Source organism: Myotis nattereri (assembly GCF_964212035.1).
Source record: "Myotis nattereri genome assembly, chromosome: 11".
Taxonomy (NCBI): domain Eukaryota; kingdom Metazoa; phylum Chordata; class Mammalia; order Chiroptera; family Vespertilionidae; genus Myotis; species Myotis nattereri.
In genome coordinates, this window is record NC_138086.1 from 20,570,317 (window position 1) to 20,578,499 (window position 8,183).

The window sequence follows — 8,183 nt, forward strand, 5'->3', positions numbered from 1 at the left end:
AAATTCGTCAACGAATTTGCTGGGAAGCATATAATTGACTTGAGAGCAGGCATTCTTTTTGAGCATTTAACGATGTCTTTGCACCTGGATTGTTGGGTGGTAGTTCTCTTTCTCCTCTGTCCCCACTCCCCTCAGCTGGCTGAGAATCCAGCAGAAGACAGGCCCCGGTCACCTGGTCTCTGCCCTAGTCAGGCTGGGGCATCAGCTGCCCAGGGCATGGCCTGAAGAGGCCATTTGGTTCAAACCTCTGGAGTCTGATTTAAGCACTGGCTGCACTTTTACCACCTGGAAGCTTTAAAAGTATTTGTGCTAATGTGCACATTTCACCCCGGAGTTTCTGCCTTAATTTATCTGCGGCTGTGCCCAGCTTACAGGCTCCTGGTGATTCTAAGGTGAGTGGGTGGCAGCCTCTGGCCCTCTGTCTGGCTTCCCTGGGAGCCAGGAAATCTCACTCAGGGTGAGGGCTGAAGGCAGCGCAGCAAAGGTCAGGCATGCTCTGCCCAGATTACTCATTAGAGCACATGGGGTGCTTTTTACAAAGACTGATGCCTACCTGGTAGCGTGGCTCAGTGGTGGAGTGTCGACCTATGAACCAGGAGGTCACGGTTTGATTCCCGGTCAGGGCACATGCCTGGGTTGTGGGCTTGATCCCCAGTAGGGGGCGTGCAGGAGGCAGCCGATCAATGATTCTCTCTCATCATTGATGTTTCTCTCTCTCCTTCTCCCTTTCTCTCTGAAATCAATAAAAATATATATTTTTTAAAAGACTGATGCCTAACTCCAAGTCCAGCGATTCTCATTTTATTAAGCTGGGTTGAGACGTGTGCACCCCTGGTGTCTACACAGAGTGATAACCAACCAGACAGGAGAAAGCCCTCGCTTCTTAGATTGACCAGGACCAGAATTGGGGCTCTGCTGGGTGACTTTGAGCAGGTTAATTAACCTCTCTGAGCCTCAACTTTCTCATTCCTAACACTGGAAGGGTGTTGCCCACCCTGTGGGGTTGACAACATGGGTGGGTTAAATATCTCAATCACTCCCCTGTGCAAAAATTTACTATCAATAATTAACTGTGCTACCAACAAAAACTCCGTTTTTATCAATAAAGAGGTGCTGCTTTGGGGGCTGAGGAAAAGGAGATGCCAGGGCCTGCCTGTCCTCCCAGCATCTGGGGAAGGTCATGATAGCAGTTTCTTATCTCATAAAACCCCAGTTCAGGGCACTGGCACTTTCGATTCAAATTTCACTTAATTAAACCCTCCCTGATGTAATTTATAACTCAGGGAAACTCTTTGCATATATTTAAAGTCCTGCATACTAGATCCCATGGTAAAGAAATGAATTCTTTCCCGTTAGAAATGATCACATTTGTATCACAGCATGTGATCATTTGAGGCTCATTTCCTGAGCAACTAGCTGGCTGAGGAAATGAGCCTCAAGCTACAATCCGATCCCGTGGGTCCTGGCCTATTTGTGTGCCTTCGGCCAGCGCCCTTCACCTCTGCTGGCCTCCATTTGCTCGCATGAATTTTAGACTGAGGCTCTGAAAAATGGTGTTGAGCACGCTGCTGCTGCTCCTGGGAAAGGCGTGTGACTCCCTAACCTGCGCCTGACGCGGGAACTGGGGCAGAAGGATGGGGTTTCACGGTGTCCCCGGGTGTGGTTGAGAGGCATGGAAAGAGCCTCCTTTTCCCCAGTGTGCCCGGCCGCCAACGCTTCTCATCCTGTTGGCACTGCACTCTGCCGGGGAGGTGGGGGGGTGGGGGGGAGGATGAAGATAAAACAGCAGTGGATGCTGCCTGCCTGCCCTCCACAGACTGTGGCCTGGAAGTTCAGGTAAGTCAGGCATGTCATTAACTGACCACACAAGGAAACGAGGCCCCGAGTGGTCCAGGCAGGCTTTCTAGAGGACATGGTGCTTTGACTGTGCCTTGAGGAGAAGCAGAGTTCAGGAAACAAGGCAGGAAATGCCTCTGCCCCAGTGGCGAGGATGCCAAGGAGCCCAGGATGCAAATAGAAAAGTGGTTTGCGTCGGGGGAAGAGAGAGACTGTGGGAAATGGATGGGAAGGGCAGGCAGGCAGCCTGGATTACTTTCGGGCATTCCTAGAGGTGAGATCACCAGTGGAAAGGGGTGTATATTTGAAGGCCTTTGGTACACATGGCTCAGTGGCCTCCCTAAAGGATGTTTCAACACACACTTCACAGGCTGCAGCCTTGACCTGAGGTTGCGGGATGAAGAAGGGCAAGGGCTATGAGTGGGTGTGGAGGTTGTTGTCATGTCCGTGCAATTAATATTTCCTAGTCACCGGGCTGGGTGTGGGGGTGCAGAGACGAACAGACACATTCCTGCCCTGGGACAGATGCTCAGGCTGGTGGGAGAGACAGTCCACCCGGCGATGGGGCGGGCCTGGGTTCTCTGAAGGAGGCGAGCAGGCTTCTGAGTCTGTCCTTTCTGGTTTCTTCCGCTTTGAGGCACCTGGCTCACCTCTGCGAAGGTATTTCCATGGCAGCCCCAGGTCTCTTCAGTTCCCAGGTTCTCCAAGTAACAGCTGGGCTTCCTGGCTGCACATCAGTTCACTTTCTGCTGAAGTCCCTGTCCCAGCCACCGTCCTTCCGCACTGGGGGAATTTCCAAGGTGTGCGGTGGCATCGGCCCAGCTCCCCGCAGATGGTATAGTAGAGCTTCCTCAGGTCTGCAGGCAGGAAAGCTGGCACTTGGGGGGGGGGGGGCGCGCTTATCCAGGAAGCCCTGGCAGGAGGCATCCAGGGCCTTAAGATACACACACCTGCGACCCAGCTTTTAGAAGTGGTCCTAAGTAGCCAAGATTTGGAGCAACCCATGTGCCCATCAGTAGGTGAGTGAATTAAAAAAGCTGTGGTGTATTAGCTGTGGTGCTATTTACACAATGGAATACAACCGGGGTATTAAAAAAAAAAAAAAAAGGACATTTTACCTTTTGTGACACATGGATGGACCTGGAGACTATTATGCTAAGTGAATTAAGCCAGTCACAGAAAGGTAAGTCCATATGGTTTCATATATATGTGGAATCTAATAAACAAAATAAACTAACAAACAAAACAGAAACAGACTCATAGATACAAAACAGACGGACAGCTGTCAGAGGGGAGGAGCTGTGGTGGCTGGTTGAAAAGCTGAAGGGATTAAGCAGAGAAAAAAAACAAAAACTCACAGACACAGACAACAGAATGGTGGTTACCAGAGGGAAAGGGGGCTGGGGAAGTAGAAAGAGTAAAGGAGGGTAAATGGTGATGGGAGGAGACCTCACTTGGGATGGTGAACACACAATATAATGTGCAGGTGATGGATTATAAAACTGTACATCCAGTCATCTTACTAATCATTTTATTAACCAATATCACCCTAATAAATTCAATAAAAAAATTTAAAACTACGAAATATAATACAAAACACAAGAAAGCAGGAAAAACATGATCCTAAGGAAGGAAGCATGAAATTTGCAGACTTATCTATAAGATTGTGCATGAGAACATTGTTTATGAGAAAAAGAAAAATCACTGAAAATTATCTGAATTTCCAGCCATAGGGACTGGTTAAGGAATTTATGGCATAATCACCCAATGCCAGTCTTATAAATTACATCATGGAAGAATATTTAATGACATGAAAAGAAGCTTGACAGCAGTTGAAAATATCACATTGCAAAAACAGTTTGTACTGTATGGTCCTATTTGTGAGAGAAAAAAAGTACATATACACATATCTAGAGACACAGAAAGAGAGAAACGTTAAGTACAAAAATAAAACTAGTAATTTCATGGTAGTGGAATTACAAGAAATTTAAATGATCTTCTCCAGATGTTTCCTACAAGAAATGCTCATTATTTGTATCATCAGAATAAAAAAAATTTTTTTTAAGTGACATCTGAGACGTGCCCAGGCCGGAGCTGGGTGCTGGGAGCCACACTGTTGGAAGGTGAGCCAGCTCAGGCCGGGGCTGGGGCACGCTGCTCCGCCACTCAGGATGCCCCGCAGCAACCCCACTTATGCAACGTGCTGCCTGCCAGAGAAATGCCCTCGGCGGCCCCATGCTTCCACCCTGGGTATACAGATCTTCCCACTCCTCGGCCCCATCACAGGCCATGATGGATGAGCCAAGACTCAGGCCCTGGGGTTGCATAAAAACAGGATGAGTGGATTTTCTGATCACTGTGTCCCACCAAGCTGAGCAGCCACATTTGAAATGCTTCCCTCCCTAAGTGCTCACCGACACAAGCCAGGCGCCTTCTCCAGGGAGTCCTCCAGACCACCCCCTGCCGCCAGGCTGTGAGCCCTGAGTGCCCTTGCCCTAAGCAATAACTCACATTGGTCGGGTGGCTACTGAGCGCTTTACTTGTAACAACCCGGATTATCCTCACAATAACCCTGGGATGTGGTTTGGTAATGCTCTCATTACAAATGAGGAGACTGAGCCAGAGAGAGCAGAAGCAACTTATCCAAGATCACATGCTAATATATGGCAGAGCTGGGATTCAAACCCAGGTGGTTTGGTCCCAGGGCCAGCGCTCTGTGAGCCATGCCATACAGTCTGTCTGGCAGGCAGTTGATGTTCCGGTCATGTTTCCATGGTGATTTTGTTGTTCCCAGAATTTTCCTGGAAGACTATGAATTCCTCGAGGGTATGAGCTGTGCCTTTCATTTGCAGAGCGCCACACGGTCTCCAGCTCGGTACTGGTACACAGCACCTTCTCAGGGGCCGGAGGCCTAGGGACCCGAGGCTCACCCTCCTTACCACTCTAACTGCAGGAGAAGTGGGTGTGTCCTGCTGAGCTAGAGTCTAGCCACTCCAGGCAGTAGGTGATTGTGGTAAAACACCTGTTAGGGGAAAACACTGGGCGGCTGGAGACTCTGGAAGCCCCAGGATGTGTTAGAGCTTAGCCTTCTGTGGGATTGAAAGCTTCTTGCTGCTTCTCCACAGCATCTTCCCAAAGACCTGTTCAGCCCCCATGGACCTGGGATCACGGCCTGAGTCCTTCCCCTCCGACAGAGCAGGGAGATGAGGTGAGAGGAAGAGCATGCGGCCCGGAGGATGAGCCTCTGGGAGTGGACCTCTTGGCCATCATTTCTTTCTTCAGAGTCTTCAGGCTGGATTCCAACCCAAGATGTAAAGGCCGACAGGGGTTGTCTCCATGTAGTAGGGTCGGGGATGACTCGTCATGGCTTTGCTTCTTTGCATTTTCTAGTTCCCGGCAATGAACATGATTATTTGGACAATGAGATCATTCAACAGAGGCGAAGTCCCTGTTCTTGCTCTAGTCTTTGCAGGGCTCTTTCCCAACCTTCTGTAGCTTGCTAAGCTCCGAGCTGCCCTGTTTCATGTGGCTTCCTCAGAGTGACTGAACCCAGCCCAAACAGTTCACCCACAGAATTATGAGCTAAATAAATGGTGTTTGCTTTAAGTCACTAAGTGTGTCATGTGGCTCGCTGAGTCTGTAAGACTGTGGCTGCTGACTGGAGGAAGGGTGCTATGCAGACCACCTTTTGACACTTCCTCGGTAGAACTGCAGACATTCTGATGGTGGGGGGGGTGCCGTGTTGAAAAAACTCTAAAATCTTTGGTCTATTTTTTTTTTCAAGAAGGTTCATAGTGGAGGAGAAAAGAAGACAAGGAAAAGACCAGAGAGGAAAGGAGAAAAAGAAAAACAATGCTACAGAACCAGCATGGATCCTTCCTGGGGAGTGTCTTCCCAGGACCCAGCCAAAAGCGTGGCCTGGCTGGAGGATGCTGGAAGCATTTGTCCAAGTAAGTCTCCTCCAATACATGTGCACACGTCCCTCTTGTAAGACTGGCCAGGGCATGGCCTGTAGCTGTCTACACCCTAAAGAAAAGGCCCCTGGCTTTTTCATTTTTCTAATGCCCACCAACCCCAGCATTCAGTCATTGTCTGTGGATGCACAGCATAGCTGACTGACCCATCCAGAGGCCCAACCAGACCCTGGCCTCCTTAGCTAGCCTGGTGCTCTATTCACCAGGTAAGCAGACACTGCCTGGGCCCTGGGGAGCAAACTCTAACATGTTTGGTAACCTTATGTTTTTATTAGCTGCACCTTTAGAAAGTGAGGCTACCTGGAGTCCTCCATACAAGAAGCAGGCCGCCGCTAAGAAGGAATAGGGATGAGTGAGTCAGTGTTTAGTTGTGGCTGTGTCGGTCCACCTCTAACCCCCTTCATAAGAGGGCCTGTCAGAAGCTCACAGCCTGAGCCAGAACCACCAACGTGAAGCAAAATAGTGAAAGTTGAGGAGTTGAATTATTACAGTGGATCATTTATTTTTATTTTTTAACATATTTTTATTGATTTCAGAGAGGAAGGGAGAGGGAGAGAAAGATAGAAACATCAATGATGAGAATCGTTGATTGGCTGCCGCCTGCATGCCCCCTACTGGGGATCAAGCCCACAACCCAGGCATGTGTCCTTGACCAGAATCGAACCTGGGACCCTTCAATCCGCAGACTGACACTCTATCCACTGAGCCAAACCAGCTAGGGCCAATGGATCATTTATTAATGAACAAATTCATCAGGCAGAACTAGAGGAAGTGAGAATAGGTGAGACCCAAGAGTGATGAGAAATTGCCTGGTGAGTGTGGTCTCATGGAAGCCAGCAGACATCATGTGGGCTCTCTGTCCACCTGGGTGTCCTGACTCCACTTTGTCAAGCTGCAGTCTTCACCCCAGCCTGTCAAAGGTGAGCTCACGTGAATTCATTGTTGTATTTAGTCAGGTGTTTATTCCATGGGCGGTTATTGAGGGCCCACCATGTGCCAGGCACTGCTAAAAACTAAGAATATAAACATTTGTTCAAAGCTTCATTTAACAGTTTACAGAGCCCTTACTATGTGTCAGCCCCAAGGCTGGCAGACCCAGTTTTGACCCTCACGGAACTTGTGTTCTCATGATGGAGACCAAAGAGCAGACACGTTTGAAATCAACTAATTGATTGATTATAGTTTTTTATTGATGCTATGTAGAAATGCCCAGGGTGCTCTGACAGATAATAATAGAAAGAACATCAGTCATTAGCAGAAAGAACTCAGACCATTCATGAATCTGACAGGCATTTATGGAACACCTGCTAGAGACCATGTACACACCAAAAGAACCAATCCAATACACACACACACACACACACACACACACACACACACACACACACACACTTCATTTGGGGAAATGATAGACTCATTATTTAACTGAATTATCCAGTTGCTTTTTAGTCCAATCTATAGGTCTGTGTAGACCTCTCCTCAAAGTGAGTTGAAAGGCATATTTCCCACAAAAGTAGCTGCTTGGGTGGGATGACCTAAAATCAAAATGGAGATTTAACCTTTGTCTGACTTCCTTTTCCCTCAACAGGACACCACCAGTTGCTCCTCAAAGCACAACGCTCTGTGAGGCCACCTTCTGTACCCAGCAAACCCACATGAGCCCACAGCTCATGGCTGTTGTCAAACTCTCCACTGACATAGTGCAGAGCCACAGGGGCCGCCTCAACTGAGAACTGTAGCATCTAATGATGTCACTTGCTGGGCAAGTCCCTTGTCTGCTCTGATTCTTAGGCTTCCCTGTGTAACATGGAACTAAGACCTACTCCACCTCTTTCTGTGGGTTAAGTCAAATGAGATCATGAAAGGGCTTTGAGAAAGAAAAAGCCAAAGTGTTAGAATTACCTTTTTTAAAAAATTGTGAAAGTTGTCAGTATTTAGACAAAAAAAAAAGATTTTTAAGTATGACTATTTAATATGAAGTCAAGTTGGTTAGAAGCTTGATAATACAGCAGAGCTGAGTACTACAGCAAGCACTATTGGTTGTGTATCCAATGGCCATCTTTTCTCTCCTTTCAAGCTCACAGAACCTCAATTCTTTCAGGTAAAGACAGAGCTTCGCTTCATCTACCTTGCTCTACCCCAGCCCCAGAGGAAGAATTCTGATTGGTCTAAATCAGTCATGGAATCACATGCCCTTTTTCTCGGTGATTGGTCTAGGAATGAGCATATGTCCAGTTCTGGCCAATGAAAATAAGGGAAAATCTAACTTCCCCAACTTGAAGCAGAATTTCAAGAAGAGAGGACATGATGCCTGAAGGGGTAGCATCACCTTGCAACTGTGAAGCAATAAGCACAGGACACAATGGGGGGAAA